Source organism: Cetorhinus maximus, chromosome 16 (assembly GCF_964194155.1).
Source record: "Cetorhinus maximus chromosome 16, sCetMax3.hap1.1, whole genome shotgun sequence".
In the NCBI taxonomy this organism is placed as follows: Eukaryota; Metazoa; Chordata; class Chondrichthyes; order Lamniformes; family Cetorhinidae; genus Cetorhinus; species Cetorhinus maximus.
The window spans coordinates 66,722,939-66,746,475 of NC_135894.1; the positions used below are offsets into that span (position 1 = coordinate 66,722,939).

Sequence of the window (23,537 nt, forward strand, 5' to 3'; positions counted from 1 at the left end):
CCTATGCCCTAATTTGCACCAAATCATCAATTCTGTGCTTGCTGACCTACAATGGTTCCCATTAGGAAATGCCTTGATTTTAAAATACTCACCTGTTTTCAATACCTCCATGACCTAGTCTGCCTACTTTTATGACCTCCTCCAGCCCTGCAACCCTCTGAGATATCTACATTCCTCCAACTCTGGCCACTTGAGCATGCCTAATTTGAATTTCTTCACCATTGATGGCCGTGACTTCAGCGACCTAGGCCCCAAGATCTAAAATTCCCTTCCTGAACTTTTCCACCTTTTGACCTCTTTTCATTCTTTATGACAGTGTTTAAAATTTATGTTTTTGGCCATGCTTTTGGTCATTGGTGCTCATATCTCTTTATGTGGCTTGATGTCAAATTTGGTTTGATAATGCCTTGTGAAGTACCTTGGGGAATATTACAATGTTAAAGGTATAGATACAAATTATTGTTGTTATACTGTGTTGAATTCTAACTTCCACATTTTTGTACCAAGTGAAACTAGCTGATTTTTCTCTTCCTCCTCTTCACATTCCTCCCCTTTTTACTCTTCATATTCCTCCCCTTCTCTTTCCCCTCCCCCCTTCTCTTTCCCCTCCCCCCTTCTCTTTCCCCTCCCCCTTTCTCTTTCCCCTCCCTCCTTCTCTTTCCCCTCCCCCCCCCCTTTCCCCTCCTCCGCCTTTTTTATTCATTTGGTAGCACTCCTGGCTCTGAGGCAGAATGTTGGGTTCATGTTCCACTCCAGGAGAGTGCAAAAATCAAAGCTGATACTCTAGTACAATACTGAGCAAGTGCTGCACTTTTGGAGGTTCTGTCTTTCAGATGAGATGTTTAACCGAGGCCCAGTATGTCCCCTCAGGTGCATGTAAAAGAAACCCCAAGGCACAATTTCAAAGAAGAGCAGGGGAGTTATCCTTAGTGTTCTGGCCAATATTTATCCCTCAATCAATATCGCAAAAACAGATTATATGGTCATTATCATATTGTGATTGTGGGAACTTGCTTTGTGCAAATTGACTACCACTTTTCCTATGTTACAACTGTAACTACGCTTCAACGTACTTCATTGGCTGTAAAGTGTTTTGGGATGTATTGAGGTCATGAAAGGCTATATAAATACTAGTCTTATGTTTTTCTTTTCACCCTCTTCCCAGCCCCTCCTTCCCACCCTGACCCCTTTTCCGCCTCTTCCCCATTCCCCTTCTCATTGGAGAGGCTCAGAGATATATGGAGGGAATTCCAGATATTAGGGCCCAGAGCAGGGCCAGGGAGAGAAATAATGGGATCTGGTGCTTCCCCTGTTTCCAGGCTGCTTATCCCACCCCTCCCTTGACCCTCCCCATCACATCCTTCAGGTGCTGAGAATTGGAATCATAGTCACAGTGGGGTAGAACTGTTTTATATAGGTTTAGCACAACTTCTTTACTTTTGTACTTATGCCTCTATTTATAAAGCCCATCGAAAGCTCAGGTTTCAGTATGATACACTTTACAATGATGGCTTTGTCAGACAATTATACATAACTTGGTCATTCGTATTATGCAACCAACTCTGCTTCTTTGAACCTGGCTCTATGCAATATCTAGACAACAACACCCAAAAGACTTGAACCTCACAAGTACCGTAAACAACAATCCTATGTACAAATGTGAAAATCCTGAACAAAGAGTGACATATTCTGTTGGCTAGGAGAGCAAAGTACTTCAGATGCTGGAAATCTGAAATACAAACAGAAAATGCTGGAAATACTCAGCAGGCCAGGCAGCATCTGTGGATAGAAAAAGAGTCAACGCTTCAGGCCAACAATCAGCACTAGTTCTGACGAAAGGTCACTGGACTCTGTTTCTCTCTGCATAGATGACGCCAGGCGTGCTGGGCATTTTTTTTATTATTCATTCACGGGATGTGGGCTTCACTGGCTGGGCCATCATTTATTGCCCATCCCTAGTTTACTTTGAGAAGGTGGTGATGCGCTGCCTTCTTGAACCGCTGCAGTCCATATGGTGTACGTTTACCCACAGTGCTGTTAGGAAGGGAGTTCCAGAATTTTGACCCAACGACAGTGAAGGATCGGTGATATATTTCCAAGTCAGAATGGTGAGTGACTTGGAGGGGAATTTCTAGGTGGTGGTGTTCCCATCTATCTGCTGCCCTTATCTTTCTAGATGGTAGTGGTTGTGGGTTTGGAAGGTGATGTCGAAGGAGCCTTGGTGAATTCCTACAGTGCATCTTGCATGTGGTACACACTGCTCCCACTGTGCATCAGTGGTGGAGGGAGTGAATGTTTGTGGATGTGGTGCCAATCAAGTGGGTTGCTTTGTCCTGAATGGTGTCAAGCTTCTTGTATGTTGTGGGAGCTGCACTCATCCAGGCAAGTGGGGATTATTCCATCACACTCCTGACTTGTGCCTTGTAGATGATGGACAGGCTTTGGGAGTCAGGAGGTAAGTTACTCGTCACAGGGTTCCTAGCCTCTGACCTGCTCTTGTAGCCACACTATTCATATGGCTAGTCCAGTTCAGTTTCTGGTCAATAGTAACTGCCAGGATATTGATATTGGGGGATTCAGTGATGGTAATGCCATTGAACATAAAGAGGTGATGGTTGGATTCTCTCTTGTTGGAGATAATCATTGCCTGACACTTGTGTGGTGCGAATATTACTTATCACTTGTCAGCCCAAGCCTGGATATTGTCTAGGTCTTGCTGCATTTGGACATGGACGGCTTCAGTTTGTGAGGAGTTGCGAATGGCGCTGAACATTGTGCAATCATCAGTGAACATCCCCACTTCTGACCTTATGATGGAAGGAAGGTCATTGATGAAGCAGCTGAAGATGGTTTGCTGAGGACACTACCCTGAGGAACTCCTGCAGTGATGTCCTGGATGTGAGGTGGCTGATCTCCAACAATCACAACCACCTTCCTTTGTGCTAGGTATGACAACAACCAGTGGAGAGTTTTCCCCCTGATTCCCATTAACTCCAGTTTTGCTAGGGCTCCTCGATGCCACACTCTGTCAAATGCTGCCTTGATGTCAAGGGCAGTCACTCTCACCTCACTTCAGGCGTTCAGCTCTTTTGTCCATGTTTGAACCAGGGCTGTAATGAGGTCAGGAGTCAAGTGGCCCTGGCAGTACCCAAACTGGGCATCATTGAGCGGGTTATTGCTAAGCAAGTGCCACTTGATAGCATTGTTGATGACCCCTCCCTTTACTTTACTGATGATGGAGAGTAGACTGATTGGGCGGTAATTGGCCGTGTTGGATCTGTCCTGCTTTTTGTGTTCAGGACATACCTGGGCAATTTTCCATATAGCCAGGTAGATGCCAGTGCTGTAGCTGTACTGGAACAGCTTGGCTAGGGGCGCAGCAAGTTCTGCTGGAATATTGTCAGGGCCCGTAGCCTTTGCAGTATCCAGTGCCTTCAGCCGCTTCTTGATATCACGTGGAGTGAATCGAATTGGTTGAAGACTGGCATCTGTGATGCTGGGGACCTCCGGAAGAGGCTGAAATGGATCATCCACTTGGGATTGTGCCAAATGCCTTATCTTTTGCACTGATGTGCTGGGCTCCTCCATCTTTGAGGATGAGGATATTTGTGGAGCCTCCTCCTCCAGTGAGTTGTTTAATTGTCCACCCCCATTCACGGCTAGATGTGGCAAGACTGCAGAGCTTAGATCTGATCCATTGGTTGTGGGATTGCTTAGCCCTGTTTATTACTTGCTGCTTAGGATGTTTGGCATGCAAGTCCTATGTTATAGCTTTACCAGGTTGACACCTCATTTTTAGGTATTTCTGGTGCTGCTCCTGGCATGCACTCCTACACTCTTCTTTGAACCAGGGTTGATCCTCTGGCTACATGGTAATGGTAGAGTGGGGGATATGCCGGGCCTGAGGTTACAGATTGTGTTCGAGTACAATTCTACTGCTGCTGGTGGCCCCTAGCACCTCATGGATGCCCAGTTTCGAGTTGCTAGATCTGTTTGAAATCTATCCCATTTAACACTATGGTAGTGTCACACAACACAATGGAGCGTATCCTCCACGTCTCCACAACAACTGTGTGGTGGTCACTCCTACCGATACTGTCATGGACAGATGCATCTGTGGCAGGCAGGTTGGTGAGGATGAGGTCAAGTATGTTTTTCCCTCTTGTTGGTTCCCTCACCGCCTGCTGCAGACCCAGTCTAGCAGCTATGTCCTTTAGGAGTCGGCTGGCTCGGACAGTACTGGCACTACCAAGCCACTCTTGATGATGGACATTGAAGCCTCCCACCCAGAGTACATCCTGCACCCTTGCCACCCTCAGTGCTTCCTCCAAGTGGTGTTCAACATGGAGGAGCACTGATTCATCAGCTGAGGGAGGGCGGTACGTGGTAATCAGCAGGATTTCCTTGCCCATGTTTGACCTGATGCCATGAGACTTCATGGGACCAGAGTCAATTTTAAGGACTCCCCAGGACATTAGTGAACCAGATGGGTTTTTACAACAATCGACAATGTTTCCGTGGTCATCATTAGACTTATAATTCCAAATTTTATTTTAATTGAATTCAAATTCCACCATCTCCTGAGTCCCCAGCGATTACCCTGGGTCTCTGGATTACTAGTCCAGCGATAAAACCACTACGCCATCGTCTCCCCCTAAATAACCTCTTTTGCCAGCCCTCCAAAAAGCAATTGGACTTCTTGTGAGCCTCTCATTCCCCTGCAGCAGCTGTCTGAGATCTGGTTTGGCACAGCATTAAACATGAATTTCAAAAAAAAAGTGAAGGTATGAAGAAAACATAAACAACTTATTGAGCAAAAAAATCAACGTCAAAGTAATAAATTGATTATTTAAAAATAAAGGAGTAATAAAAATAATCATTAAAAAGTATAAAGCAGCAGAGCAAACCTTCTTTGCCTTTTCACTTAAGAAGCAAAGCTAGAGAAAGACAGACTCGGCCCCAAGTTTGAGGCACCAAGGAAGGGGGAGAGAACCGGAGCTGTGCTAAGATGTTGGCTCCAACTAACACCGACCTTGCATCTGGTGATGCAAACTCTGAGCTGACATCAGTGGAATTCTTACAGAAGTGGGGGTCAGAAGCAAGTTGCCTTTCAGCCTGGGTTTTCCTCCTCTCCCAGCATGTATGGATAGATTTTTGGGGAAGGAGGAGGTGTGTGTGTCCATGTGGGAATGGGGTGGTGCTGCCTGAGCACAGCCCTGGCGATTAGCAACGTGTGCACGTCCCTCTCCCAGGCCTTGGCATAGGGAATTGAAGGATATTCATATACCTAAATTCACTAGCAGAATGATTTAGAAAATTCAACACCACTCAAAGTTGAAGTAGATCGCAAACCCAGAACTCTGGTAAATTCAGAATACAGTCCTTCCAGCCACGCAATCTCCTGATATAGTTCATTTCCTAAGTCAAAATTACTTGAATGTGATATTGTATTGTGTAAAAGAAATCTTCACTGCTGTTATTTTAATTGCTTAATTCTGGATAATTTGAACTGATTAAAAAGTAAAATGAAAAGCACAGCTTTTAAATTTAAAATATGTAGCATTTTGGAATTTACATTTAAAGATTTTTGTATGTAATTTCATAAGAAATGAGTGATAAACGCTTTTTGTTTCCTCCACGAAGGAGTAATATAAAACAACGATTGTTTAACGTTACATTATCCACGTGGAGGGTGTCCTGCAAATAGTGCCAATTGCAAATATGCAGTTATGTGCTGGCAAACCCTTGTTGCACAAATAATACACTAAGTAATACGCTATCACAATGCAAAATAAAATAACTCCTTGAGTACATATTTATTAATCCTGCGTATTGATACAAGATGTCTTCTGCATCAGTACAGCAGGATGAGTTATTTTGATCACTGTGATTGTATGCATGATTCTAAAAGTCAATTCTCACCTTACTGAAAAGTGTTAACACAAAGGGTGGAATTTTCCCAGAATTGCACTAAGTGCGGTAGCGGGCGGGTAAGATGGAGTCCTACCCGCCGATGAAAATGGTGGGTTTTTACGCCGTATTTTCCCAAGCCCGCTTCATTATATATTCACTCCTGAGAAACACGCCATTTCCATGGTGGGTGGGCTGTCATTTGCCTGCTTGCCATCACCCCGCTGTTGCATAATGCCAGCCGCCATCTTTAAAAGGCAGCCGCCTTTAAAAGGCAACAAAGCACTCATTGCCACCAGCTCACCACCGCTGCCTGGGAGACATAGCCAGCAAAGGCAAAAAGACTGCAGCCCCCCTGCTTCAACGACGGGTCCCTTGAGCGACTGCTGGATGCCGAGGAAGCCGCCGGGATGTGCCCTACCCCTCGCTCTGGCCGCAGGATGGGTAGCAATGTCACCAACCCGGCTTGGGAAGCGGTGGTCAGCACGAACACACTGCACAGGAAGACCGCCACTGAGTGCGGCAGAAGGATGAATGATCTCCTCTGTTCCGCCAGGGTAAGCCACCCTTTTCCTCACTCCCAACTCACACATTCTCAAATCACTACACATCCACAGGGCCCTTACTCACTGCCAGTGCAAGGGACATCACCATTCACTCTTTCACACACACCGTCATTTTCCTCATCCCATCCAGGGAACCACTCACCACCCACAAAGGCTAGGCACACTTATCTGGCCCGGCAGGTATCCTGATAGACTCTCCCCATCTCTATCCGTGCAGGACAAAATGGCTCACAACTGGAGGGAAAGGTCGCAGACAGGCGGAGGGATACTGGCAATCAAAGTTCTGACAGAATTCGAAAGCAGAGCCATCAGCTGGCCGACGATGACCAGGACCAGTCCTGTGCTGACGATGAGGTCAGTGCTGCTCTAGCAAGTGAGGATCCAGCAGTGCAACATCCATCAGACAACCATGCTGTGAGTGATGTGTCCTCTTTCACAGGCCACTGCCATGCACTAATTATCTCCCCTTGCTTTTGCAGGCACATCTGCCAAACAGCCGACAGAGTCCATGACCCAGGGCCTCCAAGCAAGCTGCGAAGAAACCTCTGAAGAGGAATCTGAAAGCACCCTCCATGAAGTCCCCTCACTGCGCTCACCCACATCCTCCACCAGCGCAGACACACACCTTGGTGGGACCTAGCTTTAGAGTAGCCTCGGGATCACAATCTGGTGAGCACATCGCACTTTCTGATCTACAGCAGGTGGAAGCAGGGACTTCCCAGGTGCACAGCACTCGGAGGACTGCTGGAGGCCGGAACATTGCTGAGTCCGAGTCAGGTGACGAACCTCTGGACTCGGTCATGTCACAGTTGCTGGAGCTGCAACATCAGGAAGGGATGTCTGCTGCACTCAGATTGCAAGGCACAATGGAGGACTCTGTCTGTCTTCAGGTTGAGGTGAGAACGCCAGCATTGCAACGCACCTAGGTCAACACTGGCAGGATAGCGGCCGCCATGGTGACCTTGGTCCAGGACGTCACTTCTGCACTGCTGCATGGGCTTAGTTCCATCGCTGATGCCCTAGTTGGCCTCCAAAAGCGTGTACACAAGAGGGGTGCTGGGCAGCTTGATCTCACTCCAGCTACCCCTTCTGCTCACGGAGTGAGCCAGGGGCCCTCGGGCACCCATAGGGAGGAGGATCAGCAGGTGCACACTCCAGGGCCATCCACCCAGGTGACTCTGGAAGTGACCGGCCCTTCTGACCCCCCCTCTTCCTGTGACCTCCACAGATCCAACTTCACAGGCTGAGGTGGATGCCACTGCCACACAGCAGCACCCCGAAAGCAGGTCGGAGACCTCCCAAGTCTCGGCCCTCTAGAGGACGCCCGCCAAAGTCATCATAGACACAGCGTCACAGTCAGCAGGCTGCCTCCACCTTTGCTGTAGATGTCCGGGGAGCAACAAGACGTAGCGGCAGGGTTAGGAAAGTTAAGGAGAATTTGTTGCACGGCCTGGGCACAGGTGTCAATCACTTGTACATCCTGTTCACTATTGCCAATAAACTCCCAAGAATGTCACCCTGCCTGTGGCTCCTTGTTCTGGTGAGCAGTGTTCTTGTCATTCAGAAACGAAACCTTTCTGCACAAGATAAAAGGCAGGTGTCTCAGCCCAGGGCCTCTTCCCTGTACTCTGTGTGGCCTTCAGACCACAGTGATGGTCCAGCCTCTCACTCCCTGGAAACATTCCTGATGCCTCGGCATAGCTGCTCATTGCTGCCAGAATGTAGTGGGCAGGCGCCACAGAGTTCTCTCATACTCTGCATGTGCTCTCAGCACCTTTAAGGTGGGGCTGGCCCCCATCACACCAGCACCTGCGACCAGCGATGCTGTGCACCAGCTCCTAAAGGGCTGAGGTGATGAAGGTGGATACAGCAGTAGATATGTCTAAAGTTTCATGGCTGCGTCTCTGAGATGGCCCTGATCATGGAGTGCAAGCGAGCTACCCACATCCCTGTCAGCGTCCTCCTCATCGCAGCTCATCCATCTCCTCCTCAGCCAGCTCCTCACCCTGTTGCAGCACCAGGTTGTAAATGGTGCAGCAGACGACAACGATGCATGACACCCTCTGTGGACTCTATTGCAGGGCTCCACCAGAACAGCCCAGGCACCGGAACCACATCTTCAGCATCCCGATGGTTTGCTCCACCAAGTTGCGAGCTGCTGCATGAGCCTCATTATAGCGCCACTCTGCTGTAGTCTGAGGCCACCGCATGGGTGTCATCAGCCACGGCCTCTGTGGGTATCTCTTGTCACCATGGAGCCAACCTTGCAGCCTCTCTGGACCCTGGAAGACTGCAGGGATCTGCGAGCGACTCAGGATGTAGGCGTCGTGCACACTCCCTGGAAACCGTGCGCGTACCTGCAGGATGTGTTTCAGGTGATCGCGTACCAGTTGCACATTCAGTGGAAGCCCTTGCGGTTGATGAAGTCAGCTGAGTGTAGCGATGGAGACGTGAGCGCCACATGAGTGCAGTCAATTGCACCCTGTACCTGTGGAATCCCGAGATCAGGGCGAATCCAATGGCCCTTGCATCCCGGCTGTCCTGGTCCTGGTCGAAATGCACAAAGTTGTGTGCCATGGGGAAGATGGCATCTGTGATCTCATGGATGCATTTGTAGGTGGCGGATTGTGAAATCCCACAGAGGTCATCTGTGGAACCCTGAAAGGAGCCACTGGCATAGAAATTTAGCGCCACGGTCACTTTCACAGCCACTGGCAGTAGATGCCCTCCATGTCTCCTTGATGCCAAGTCCTGCAGTAAGTGGTAGATGTGTGCATCCAGGTCCCTAGACATGCGCAGTCGTCAGCGACACTGGGTCTCAGTCATCTGCAGGAATGGCAGGCTGCGTTTATAGACCCTGGGTGTCGCTAGGTGCCGACCAGTCACAGCCCACTGTTGCTCCTGGGCAGCATGTGCAGCAGTCCCTGCTGTCCATTCTTCATGAGGTTCGTCTCCTGCCTTTGTGCGGGCATGCGCCTCAGTCGCTCTCTCCTCCATCTTCAATGGTCTCCATATGCCATCAGGCATACAGCTAGGTCATCAGGGTCCATGATCCTGACGTGGTCCTCCTGCAGCATGAAAGAGAGAGACGTGGTTATCATGGTTGTACTTAGCACCTTTCCTGGCCCAGTGTGACCACCCCTAAATGCTTCCCGGAGAGTGCTGGTCACCCCTCGGATGGCCAGAGATGAGTGCGCTCCATGGCTGCCCTATCAACCTGCGACATGAGGGACACTGGTCCAAACCAGGATGCTGAGATTGCAAGGGGCTGTGAGCTCCTCCAGCAGTGACTGCTACATGGCCAGTGTTGACGAGAAGATTGTACACCGCAAGGGCTTCCACTCACTGCACGGTCCAATAAAGTGGTGGCGGACTTGAAGTCTGTACCGGAGGGGTGCGGTGGGGGGCTAAGGTATGGAGCGCTTGATGGCCCTTTGGTGCCATCGCGTTGCTTGCATGGGTGGGCCGGCTAGGAGCCTGACCCCAACTCGATTGTCTGTGCGCTGGAATCAGCGCCAGGGCAGCATTTGACCCCTCCCCCCGCTCAGCAGTCGTCTCCAAGGCTGGCCAGCGCTTGCCTCCAGACACCCCACCCCTCAGCAATTGCCTCCGAGGCTGGCCAGCATTCGACGCCTGACACCCCCCCCCCACTCCTCAGCAGTCGCCTGCGGGGCCGGGCATCAGTTTCCCCTGCATCCCCTGGTGTCCTTGAAGCCTGTAAACAATGGGCGAACTATGGAGAACGCTGCTGCTCACTCACCTCAGTTCCCCCAAAGTGAAGGCCGCCAAGGGCACGTCGTCTGCTGTTGTGAAACACGTCGGTGTGCTTTGCCACCGATGTGGATGGATGATACGGTGGGGTTCCAAGAGCCTGGCGGGATGGCCTTTTAATTATATGCTAATGTATTACAATTAGCTTCCTGCCAGCCAATGGTGTGAAACGCGGTCCGCCGTCGGTGGGCTGAATGGAAGATTCTCGCCGTCGTGAAGTAGGTTACGCCATATTTTCCGCGCACGCCACGTATCACGCCCGCTGCTAGCGGGCTCGGAAAATTCCGCCCAAAGTCTTGGGTGACTGTGGTAAAATATCCAGGGAAGCATGTCAACTTTATAGAATTTTGCAGCACAAAGAGACAGCTCCGTCATTGTGCCTATGCCTACTCTTTGAAAGAACTATCCAACTAGTTCCATTCCTCTGTTCTTTCCCCATTGCCCTGCTATTTTCCTTCCTAAGTATTTATCCAATTCCCTTTTGAAGTTACTATTGAATCTGCTAACATTACCTTTTCAGGCAGTGCATCCCAGATTATCATAACTCGCTCCATAACAAATTTTTTTCTCTCATCTCTAGATCTAGATAATTGCCTTAAATCTGTGTCCTCTGGTTGCTGACTATTCACCCAATGGAATCAGAGTGAATAAGGAAATCCTACTAAAAGCTTTTATTAAATCTCCCCTTAAACTTCTCTGGTCTAAGGAGAACAATCCCAGTTTTTGAAATTATTGCCTGGCTAAAATGAATTGGATTTAGTTCCCAATATAAATTAATAAAATGTCAAGCCTCAAGCTAATAAAATAATTTACAACCAGCAGCAGCAAACTAATATTTCAGAATGCGCAATTAGAGTGATAAACACTTTTCGTTTTCTCCATGAAGGATTAATACAAAACAACCATTGTTCAACTCTACCTAACAAGGCGCGCACTCCTGCCTTCCAGTGATATGCACATGTAGCATTTGGTGATTAGTAGAGATATTAGATAACACTATACACTTGATTGCAAATATAGAAACATATATAATTTGAGGTGCGCTACACCTTTACATTAAATATTAGTTTGAATACATGATGTTGTGTTAGATGTCTATTAGATTCTACTGTACTGAAATGCAGGGAGTTTAATGTAAATATTGCTAAATGTTACTGGAGAAACCACACTGTGTATCACAATTACAGAACTTAGAATTCAATATCAACTTGGAGAATATATAGTACGCAAACAGCAGAGATTTGTTCCAGTCCTTAAAAATCTGTAGCTCGGATTTCAGACTTTGTGATAACAGTAGTAAAAATGTAACAAATTTGAAAAGCGATCTCCCACTGGTAAATATGACTAAAGTCATGGTGGGTTTATCTTTCCTTCCTAAAAACCTCTCAGTAGTAAATGGTCATCACTCAGTCTGTGAAGAGGCTTATCACAGCCCATCTATGCTGCTATCAGGATGCTTTTAACAACATGACTAAGCTTTCAATTTTCCTCTTGACCTCCTATTTGCAAAAAAAAGCTAAAAAGCATACTAAGTGCAGCAAAGAGTTAATGGTGTGTTTCTTCTCCCACTCCTGCCATTGTAAAATGACCATGGAATTTATTCCATTAATCTTGCTGAAAATAGGCAAATATCTTATAGTGGCAGATGGAAACAAATGACAACCTCAGAATTGAACCCTTGCATCTAATTGGTAGACAGGTGCTTGACTGTGGGTGCCAACAAGCTGCTAAAAAATCACATTTTTAAAGCTGCACTGAAAAATTAAGGTTTCTCATTCAATCCGGAGACATATGATAGGCCAATATTAGATCATTTGTTACTTGCTCTGTGTGTGTGTGCTCTATAGAGTAAATAAATTTAGAAGGTGATAAAACATTATTCCCCTGTTGATAATGTGACAGACATTCTGCATTTAGAAATTGCTTATTTGTCTGCTCTTGCTCCGCAGTAACAATAGACCAGTAAAATCTAATTCCCTACATGAGCTGATGTCATTGATTGCAGTAAAATTTCCTTACCATTCACAAGTCTTTGAAAATGCAGCAGAGCTCAGCTGAAATGCTTAAGGATGAACACCCGTGTGATTAGGCTTGAGATCTAGAATTTATTGAAGGAATGGTTATCTTGTTAGAGTGCATCTGTATCATTTTGTTTAATTATATTAACTAAAATTTTCCATTATTTGGAATTAAATGTTATGGAGCAGTCCTTGTTTGTGCCAAAAATCCCTATTTGTAATCAAACATGGCAGGCTTTCTAAAGCACTGAATATTTGTTGTTTCTCCTCCCTCCTTTGCCAAACGGCAAATACATTGTTGCACACAGGAAAATGACACTTAGGTATATATCTTATTTGCAGTCATACTGGAACTCCATTCAGGTTACATAGAACTTGTATAAATTCAAATTCTATAATGTTTGCACTGTATTTTATCACCGAATTGGCACAAGTTGCTGTGTTGTATCAAACTACATCTTGCTGTGTTGCAGTGCACCTCAAGTAAGAAAGCAGGAATTTAAATCTTTAGAGCTGTGGTTTTGAGATAGATTTTTTGCGTCTTATGCTTCATTCAGATCGCTCACAAGGAAGTGAATTATTAATCTAGGCATACAGACTATTTTATTGAAAAGCAATCCTAGCAATATCAAATCTCCTCTATCCATAGCCGCCTTCCTTTTGCTTTAGTGGAGCTGAAATTATGAGGAACTGTGTTAAGTAAGCCAAACACTCGAATCATTAAATAAGATGTTTAGCTAGTAACTTGGTACACTGTTGGCATCTCCAAGCAATTGCGGCCTCAATGGGCTGGCTTTTTTATTTCTTACAGGGTGGTGCTCAAACAAACTCTAATATCACAGTAAACCGCTTATCTGTCATGTGTAACTTCATTAATTTCTACTGCTAAAAACTGAAAAAGGCAAAGTAGCTTGAAACTGGATCTGTAGAACGTTTCCATACGGACAAGATTATAACTCCAGTTAGACCGTAATACATTCCTGGAAGTATGGATGCAGATTGTAGATCACTCGTGGAAACCCTCCACAAAGGAGAAGCCATTGTCTTTGGTCCCTAGCCACCAACCCTATCTCTCTCCCTGACAACTGTCTGGCACTGAAGCAGTCTCTTCGATGTGATGTTTTACCTCAAGATGAACTTCTGACCACATTAGTCACACCATCACTAACATCTATTTCCCCTTCCATTACGTCATTTGACTTGGCCCAGCCTCAGCTTATCTGCTGCAGAAACCCTCACCCATGTCTTCATTACCCCCTTGAGTTGACTATTCTGACACACTCCTGACAGGCCTCCCATGTTCAACCCTCTGTAAACTTGAGGTCATCCAAAACTCTGATCCCCATGTCCTAATTGCACCAAATCCCATTCACCCATCACCCCTGTGCTGACCAATCTACACTGACTCCCAGTTAAACAATGTCTAGGTTCCAAAATTCTCATCCTTATTTTCAAATTTCCCCATGGCCTTCCCCCTTCCTATCACTGTAATCTCATCCAGCCCTACAACCTTTCAAAATGCCTGCCTCTTGAGCATACCTGATTTTAATCACTCCAACATTGGCAGCCATGTCTTTGGTTGTCAAGGCTGTACAATCTGAAATTGCCTCCTTAAACCTTTCTACTTCTGTTCCTCTCCTCTCTTTCTTCCTTTAAGACCATCTTCAAAATCTATTTCTTTGACCCATAACTCCTTTTGCATCGGGATAGCAGTTTGGTTTGAGAATGCCTTGGAATGGTTTGCTACGTTAAAGGGGCTATATAAATACTAATTACTGCTGTTGTCATTGAGATGTAGTATGCCAGGGAATTCCAGATGCACTGAGCATAATCTAAAGATAATAGCATGTTTAGAGCCCTGATTGGATAGTAATGCTGTATTGGGATTGCCTACGTGGAGCTCTACCATTCCCTCTTGAAATTTTTTAAGCCATTAAAGAATGAGTTTGCAAAAAGCACTTGGTATAATTGAGGGAGTTGGAAATTCAATAATATGTCAGCTATTTAATAGAAAATAAAGGGCATATATTAATAGTAGTGTTTCTATTGAACCAGCCTGTTCACAACTTTGGTGTCATATTTAAACCTGAGCTAATCTTCTGACCATATACCCTCTCCATCACCAGAACTCTACATCTATTAACATAATATCACCTGCCTCCACCCCTGCCTCAGTCCGTCTGCTGCTGAAACCTCATCCATGCCTTTGTTACTTCCAGTCTTGACTATTCCAATACTCTCCTGTGCTGGCCTGCCACCTTTTAACCTTTGTAAACCTGAATTCATTCAAAACTCAGCTACCTGCATCTTATCTCATACCAAGTTCTTTTCTTCCTGACCTACATTGGCTCTTGGTCCTGCAAATTTAACATGCTCATCATTGTATTCAAATCCTTCAATGGCCATGCCACTATCTCTGTAATCTCCTTCAGCTTTACAACCCATTGAGGAATCTACATGCCTCCAAATCTCACCTCTTATGCATTCCTGATTTCCTTCACCTCACAATTGGCAGCTGTGTCTTCAACAGATAAGACCCCAGGCACTGGAATTCCTTCCCTAACCCTCTCTACTTTCTTCTCTCCCTCTCTCTCTCTCGTCCTTTAAGACAGTACTTCAAACTGCGCTGTTTGACCATGTTTTTGGTCACTTGTTCTAATATCTCATGTGACTTATTGTAAAAATGTTGTCTGATAACGTTCCTGTGAAGCATCTGAGAGCATTTTACTATGTTAGAGGCAGTGCAAGTTGTTGGTGTTGATGGGGCATTATTAAGAGAAATCAGCTTGTAGGGCTCCGTTGCAACATTGTATAAGATTTCATGGAATTTATGGCACAGAAACAGGCCTTTGAGCTCAGCTTTCTATGCCAGTGTTTATGGTCTACATGAGCTCCTTTCCACCAACACCCAACCCCCACCACCCCCCTCTATTTATTTCATCTCACTCTGATTAAAGAACTTTCTCCTGAATTACTTACTGGATTTATTAGTAACTATCTTGTTTTTATGGCCTCTAGTTTTGGACTCCCTCACAAATAGAAACTGTTTCTCTAGGTCTCAGGATATCACTTTCTTTGTCTTAGCATCCTTTTTTGTCAGATTACATTTCTGTGAATACTTTGAAAATTTCTCCTACATTAGAGACACTATAAAAATGCAAGTTGTTGGTGCTGTCATTGTCCATTAACTGATTCAGGTTAGGGGTTATATTTTAGCAGACTAATACTACCAGTCCCCTATCAGAATGCATTTAACCTACTGATAGAATAAATCCTTTTATCGTATTTCCAAAGAGGAAGTCAGACTATGAAATCTTGAATTAACATTTCTTTTATTGACAACTTTAGGATAATATGACAATTAACAGCTTCTTAACATTAAACAGCAGGAATACACATGGTACTCAAGTGGTTATTAGTAACTGAATTAATCCCTGAGGTTACAAACAAAGGTAGACAGCTAACATCCCTCTGGTCCTTTCACCTTGTCCCACACAATGGTGATACCATATGAATCACAGCATATCCGCTCTCCACCCCACTCAAAACCATCTAATCTCCTGGAGGATGCTAATAAAACAAATAAAGACCTAGCAAATTTGGGAGAAAATCTGGCTCTCTACCCATCTTGGCAATCAAAATTAGTCCAGCAGGTCACTGAGCCTGAATTCCTTGCAGTAGCTAACTTTTGTAAAAGGTGATGCCTGCCATGGCCAGAGAAAGTTCAGCTTTCACATGAAGGAATCGAAATCAGTATACTCAGCACAAGATCCACTGTTCTCTGGGAAAGGAACCATCTGCTGACATCTAACCTAGCTCTGGCCTTGTACAACAGAATTGTGACCCCTAGTCCTCCCAAATCTACTTGATTGGAACACACTGGCAACTAGAACACAATCTTATTCCCTTCCATCATCTTACAAACAAACCTCAGTCACATCACCCCTAAGTCAATGTGTCTGTAAAGTGTAGAGACCCAAGCCTTTTAGCCTATTTTGATAACTAAGATATTTTACATGGAAATCAGCCTTCTGGACTTCCTCTACACCAGTGCTTCCCAAACGTTTTTCTGCTATGACCCCATTTTAATGCTTTAGGTTTGCTGCGACCCCAAAGTGAAAATTACAGGGTGGGGGGCGTAGGGCGAATTGTTGAGCGGGTGGGGGTTCAAACATTGATACAGGCACAAAAAACATCTAAGACACCTATATTTTGCAGGCTCTGTTGGTGTAAGTGATCGGGCATCAGAACTCATTGGATTAGGCTATGCTCACAGGCAAAAAAAAATTTTAAGGGGCCTCGCAGCCGGCCTCAGGACTGACAAATTTGAGTCTCCGCTCCACAGCTGCCAATACTGCCTCGGAACCCATGACCCTAATTGCTCACCCTGTGACACTAATGGGGCCGTGAACCACTGTTTGGAAACCCCTGCTCTACACCCTTCCCAAAGCAACAAAATCACCTGCCGCCTGAGGAGAACAAAACTGGATGCATTTTCCAAGTGAGGCCTGACTGTAAAAATGGAATAGTATGCCTTATCTTATAATTAGCTGTCCTATGAATGCAACCCAAAGTCCTATTCACTCTAGCTAATGCTTCACAGCACTGACCATGTGCCTTTAGAAATGTATGTACTAGAATACCTAGCTTTTTCTTTCTCCACTTTAACTTCTTTCCCTGAAGGTTGTTTGTATGTTCAGCATATGTTCTGCCCACATGCGTAATGTTGCACTTCTCCAAACTAAGCATTGGGCTCATGACAGACAAATCTCCCAACACAATCAACCTGAAGCTATCTAGCATGATCTACGATCCTAACACTCTTGCAGATCTTAATATCATCTGCAAGTTTGGAAATCATGCCCCCAAGATCTACATATAGATCATTAATCAGACAATAAAGAGTAACTGTCCCAACACTGATTTCTGTGGGACTTCACTGGTGAACGGTCATCCAACAGATCCAAATCCATTTACCTGCGTCTTTTCTGCCAGTCCTCAATCCAACTCAGTATATTGTGGGGAAGGTTCCTGTACAGTACCTTTTAACAAAAGCTTTTTGGAAGTTAAGTATACAATATCTAATGGGCTCCCCTCATCCACTTCTTCAAAAGACAGTACAGATGTATCTGTCAGCATCAACTGGTCCCACTTATTGCAAATTAAAATTTCACTCAGTGTCTGGGATTGACACAAAGTCAGCAAGGTTTAGTCTATTAAATATACTAAAAGTTTATTTCCTCAGCTTATTAAGCTTGCAGCTTTAGCAAAGATTTCACGAGCTCATGTGGGCTCACATTCACACAACGTGGCAGTGCTCCTCTGAAATGTTGGACTTGTTGCTGGTATGTCAGGATGGTGAATCTCAATTTGTGTTTAGTTTTCCCTTCATCCAATAGTAGTGTCACTGTATCTAAGCTAGGTCCTGATAACTCTTGCAGACTTGTGATACATCTATACAGTTTAAAATTGTGACCCCTGGTCCTCCCTAATCTTCTTAATTGGAATAATCTATTGAATAGCTGTATATCACTTGACTGCTGGAGTTCTCAAACTTCTCTAAACTTCTGTAACCTCTACCTCTCTTTGTTACTTATGCCTCTAACTGCTCTTTTTACCTTTTTACTCAAGTATTGTCTCATCTTATTTTTAATACCATTTCAATCAATCTCTATGATATACTTGTTATAACGATTACCCTATTTGGTGGTAATACTCAGATTTGACACATGTCAAGAACTATTTATTTTGCTGGACTGTAAATAACTGTAATCAGACAAGGTAGATAAAATTGCTAAAAAAAAAATTGGGTCTGCACCAATTTTTGGGTACAGGGGTTACAATTCGCAACCTATCTGCACCCGTTTGTGTCAAGGGAGACAACATGTAAATTTGGGACTTCAGCTTGTTCTGAGACTTGCTACCAGCTCAGACACTCCACATACTTTAGAGGCTAGTTTAAAGTCAGGATCTGTACATAGTGAGTCATTGGGTATGAATGGGTTGCAGCCAGGCCAGGGAGAAAGGATGGTTCATGGATGCCAGCACACCAGAGGGCAAGGTCGCATGTGATTTCTGCTACAACAGACTCCTAAGAGGACTTTGATAGGGTGGCATATGGGAAAACACTGATGAGGAAATACACCGAGATGCTGGGTGCTTGTCAGGCCTACCAGACACCCTTCTGTCACTGTCGAGGAGCGTTGAGCAGTTCGGCTCCAACTTGGCAGAGGGTATCACACAGAGCTCCCCCTCTTAGCAGCCTCTGCTCAATCTCACCCAGAGGTGCTGCAGCTTCAGCCCCCATATTTGATGGAGCCTTTATGTGGGTAGGTCTCCAAATGTATGAACGTAGCAACATAATGCCAAACCAAGAAACTCACCACAACATCTCTAAAAACACTCCATAGTACTTCTACAAACTTTGCAGTAGCAAGTCCAAATCACCTTAGCTGCAAGTTGGATGCCTGGCTTTTTGAATAACACTAGTGGGGGTTCCCTCTTGCGACTGAACATATGTGCTCTTTGGCGAGTGGTAAGCAAATGTGTTCTGATACAGATGAAGGGCAGTGGTGGTGTGGTCTGCAGGATAGTCCAAAACGGAAGTCACTGATGTGCAGTGCCACGGCTGAGGTCATACTAGAGAATAAGCTAAAACCCTCAGCCCACCACTTGTCTAATGTCACACAACCAGACTGATTCCCAATCCGTAGCATGAGTCGTCATAAACGTGAGCAACAACAATATAGTTTTATAAGCAAGATTCATGCTACTCTTGCAACATTTGCAACAGTTGTGGGGCTGAAAACAAAGAAGAGAAACTGGCTGAACAGAGCCCAATATGAGAAGCTCTCCAGCTTGGAACCAGACATCATCTCATCAAAAGCAGCGGCATTCTTCCCATTAATTCTGATGTTTTTTGCAGCGTCAAGCAAAGCGGGCGTGGTTGGACCAGTAAGTGGTCCACAGGATCTTTTGCCCTGCCTAAGTGATCCTCAGCAAAAATTAAATACACTAAAAATGATTTGGTCTTGCGAAATCCAAGTCCTGTATGTCCCTAAATCAAAATTACTGGCTGTGATTTAGTGTTGTACTGATTCCACAATTTTATTGGATAAACCCTGAATGTATAAGCATATTTCATTGTGCAAGAGGATAGATACTTCAGAGTTCTATTGCAGACAGAAATGCTGTTAAAGTTGCATCTTAATGCCGCTTTATTCTTTATGCGAGACTCTCCAGATGGGAAAGATGCAGGATCCTCGGCAGTCTGGGCTGCATGTCTTGGGGTTGGTACCATCTGTTTTCCGTCCCTCTCACTTTGTTATGCACATGAGAGGGACTGATGCTTTCATTCCTGCAGAGAGCAGCATCAAGGGGAGCTCTAGTACATGTGGTGTCTTCGTTTGACAAATCCTGGCTCTGTCCTAAAATAAATAAAAGACAGATGGCAAAGTGTATAATTTACATCCTGACACAGTAACGTGACCTGTTATCTGATGGTTTTAAGTAGGTATGGTGTTATGCATCCTAACAGCTTTAAAAGGTTGATGGAGAAAAATATTCTACTTTTCCCACTTAACTGAAAGTCATTTTCAGCTTTCACCATATCTGCTTCTGTCCTGCATTCTAATTTCAGTCCACTTTATGTCATTGTACAACAAGCTGGTGTTTTGTTCTATTTGTGTTCTATATATCAGAGTTCAAAATACATCTTGTTGGTGGGTGAATTTGTCTTTGAAAGCCCCCAAAAAGCCCTGGAAAATTCAATCACTGGGACGACCAGTGAAAGAAAAGTTACTTCCATACGTGGAAGTGGCAGAAACTGTGTGGAGCAGCTGCCCCAATCACAGGCTGGTTCTCTCCCATGTTTTCTGCTTATAGGCTTACAAGCGTTGGAGAGAAACAGTCTATCAGCAATAAATGCGGGAGATAAACAGCTTGTGATTGGAGGAGAAGTGAGCAATGGGAAGGTGAGTGGCGGCACATCAGCCGAGCACCAGAATGGCAGGGAGAGGGGCAAGTGGGGCTGACGGGGGGAGAGGGGCAGTGAGGGAGAGGCTGCAAAGGGGGAGAGAACGGTTTTAAACCCTTGACAAAAGAATACTCGGGTAACTGGGAGCCAGGAAGTCATTGAGGTAATGAATTCCTTGCAAATTAATGTGGAATCTCTAGTTTACGGGTACATAAATTCAGAAGCTGTTGTATAGGGGAAAAAAATGTAGTGAATGCTTTGTAATGAATATTGTTTATTGGATATTTGAATACTGAACAGTTTTATTTCATAAGAAAGATTGGTATTTATGTGTTATCACATCTCAAAGGGTTTCACATATTGTGAATTACTTGAGGTGCAGTGCCTGTTTTAGAAACAAACAGGTTTCTAAACCTGAGCATCTAAATTAGAAGAGGGCTAATTTCAATGGAATAAGAAGGGATCTAGCCAGGATAAATGGAACCAAATGTTGACAGGAGAAACTGTAATGGAACAATGGGTGATCTTTAAGGGGGAGATGCTTCAGGTACAGGCTAGGTACATTCGAGCAAGAGCAAAAGGTAGGGGAACCAAAGCCAGAGTTCCTTGGATGACGAGGGTGATGGAGAATATGATGAAACACAAAAAGGGACTTCTGGAGGCTACAGAAGAATGGGTAGGTTTGCGCTTTTTCACTTACCATAATCTGGAGTAATACCGTGGTCCATGGTTGAACCATTTACCCTCCTCTTGATGAGTGGAGCGGATACAGTTATTGAGAAATATTGCATCTACTGAAACATATTCTGAGTTGTGGCATTATCATACTGCAATGAATAACTTGCATTTTATGGTGCTTTTTATGATCTTAGGACACCCCAAAGGGTTTTACAGTCAATGAAGTACTTTGGAAATGTAGTCACTGTTGTCATGAAGGAAATGCAATGAAGTAAATGATCAATTTGGGAGTCTAGGACTAGGGAGCATAATCTAAAAATTAGAGCCAGATCTTTCAGGAATGAAATTAGGAAACACTTCTACACACAAAGGGTGATAGAAATTTGGAGCTCTCTTCCACAAACAGCAATTGATGTTAGATCAATATCAATACTCAATCAATTGTTAAATTTACATCTGAAATCGAGATCTGAGATGTGGTAAAAAAAGGTAGTAACTGCCTGATTAAAATCTTCCAGCTTTGAGCAAATGTGATGAAAATGCATTTGCTGTGACCCCACCAGTCCGTGGAAGGTGTGTTTAGGATGATGGCTTTTTGTTTGTATAAGTGTGTGTCAGTTATTTTGAAAAAACCTTTGCTAATTTATGCCTGTTGTTCCAATTTGAAAACAATGGAGTGTAGAAATTAATGCTTTCTTGTGTGTTGTGACTTTAAGTTTTTGGAAGGGTATTGATTATTGAGGATACTGATGAAATCTTCAGATTCTGCTTCTCTGAGAGTCCAAATACCCCGTATGTCAACACAAATAATTAAGGTAATGTTACTACATGATTGCATCACCTAGGAGTTTGTGAGAATGAAATAGGAGCCCCTGAAAACCAAAAAGTAGCCTGTGAAAATCAAAAAGCAGCCCTTGAGAAAATCTCAAGAAGAGCCCTTGAAATAAAAATCCCCTTGCTATATATATTTATTTAAGTTCTCCAGTAATTTGTTAATAAATTTAATGTGTGCTAAAATTGTTTACTTCAAATGCTGATCAGATCAATTTGACTCAAAAACTTCTATTCATTGCCATCAACCATGCAGTATGATAATGCCACAACTCAAAATATGTTTCATTAGATGCAATATTTCTCTAACTGTATCCACTCCACTCCACATATCAAGAGAAGGGTGAATGGTTCAACAATGGACCATGGTATTACTCCAGATTATGGTAAGTGAAAAAGTGCAAACCTACCCATTCTTCTGTGGCCTCCAGAAGTCCCTTTTTGTGTTTCATCGTATTCTCCATCACCCTCGTCATCCAAGGAACTCTGGCTTTGGTTCCCCAACTTTTTGCTCTTGCTCGAATGTACCTAGCCAGTACCTGAAGCATCTCCTTCTTAAAGATCACCCATTGTTCTATTACAGTTTCTCCTGTCAATCTTTGGTTCCATTTACCCTGGCTAGATCCCTTCTTATTCCATTGAAATTAGCCGTCTTCTAATTTAGATGTTCTACTTTAGATTTTCCCTTGCTCTTCTACATTCCCAGTCTGAACGTTATGATACAATGATCATTCTTACCCAAGTATTCACCCACTGGGTCCACTTGGCCCATCTCATTCCCCAGCAACAGATCCAGCAAAGCTTCCTTTCTAGTAGCACAGAGCATAGTGGTCAAGGAAATGTTCGTGACCACATTTCATAAATTCCTTCCCCTCCTTGCCCTTTAACCTAACGCTATCCCAATTAATATTTGGGTAATTAAAGCCCCCCAATATCACCACTGTATAGTTCTTTCACACTTCTGTGATTTGCCTGCAGATTTGCTCCTCTATCACTCTCTCTCTATTTGGAAGCTGATAGAATACTGCCAGTAGTGCGAGCATACCCTTTTCGCTAGTCAACTCCAACCAAATGGATTCTGCCTTTGCCTCCTCAAGGACATCCTCTCTTTCTAGCACCACAATGCCTTCCTTAATCAGTACTGCCACCCCATCTTCCCTAAATTTTCTGAACACCTTTATATCCTTGAATATTAAACTCCAAGTCCACACCATTTTTAAGCCACAACATCATATTCCCACACAATTGTTTGTGCTTGTAGCTCAGTAAAATTATTCACCACACTTTGTGTGTTTACATACATGCATTGTAAACCTGTTTTTCTATTCCTCAGAGTCAGCCCTTCTTAGTCTGCTCCCATCTAAGATGGCACTACTTCCTTCTCTAGCACTGTCCAACACTCTCATTTCATGCACCTTTGTCCTCTTTCCTACTTCAATATGCTGATGCTCCATCCCCTGTCAGTTTAGTTTGAACCCTTCCCAACAACACTTTTGAACCTCCCCATGAGGACACTGGACCGAGCCCTGTTGAGGTGCAGTCTGTCCCTTTTGAATAGGTGCCTCCTGCTCCACAACTGGTCCCAATGCCCTAAGAATCTTAAGCCCTCCCTCCTGTATCATGTCTCTAGCCATGCATTGATCTTCCCTATCTTCCTGTTTCTACCCTTGAAGCACGTGGCACTGGGAGTAATTCAGAGATTACTACCTTCAAGGTCCTAATTTTTAAGTTTCTCCCTAGCTCCTGAAAATCTGACCATAGGTCCTCAATACTTGTTCTCTCTATGTC

General features: G+C 44.5%; 1 protein-coding gene across 2 annotated transcripts in view; it reads left to right on the top strand.

Annotated features, from left to right (window-relative positions):
* The window catches only part of gtf2e1 (general transcription factor IIE, polypeptide 1, alpha), a 65,024-nt gene that overhangs the window by 27,061 nt on the left and 14,426 nt on the right, over nucleotides 1–23,537 (top strand). The gene's annotated exons all lie outside the window — the stretch shown is intronic.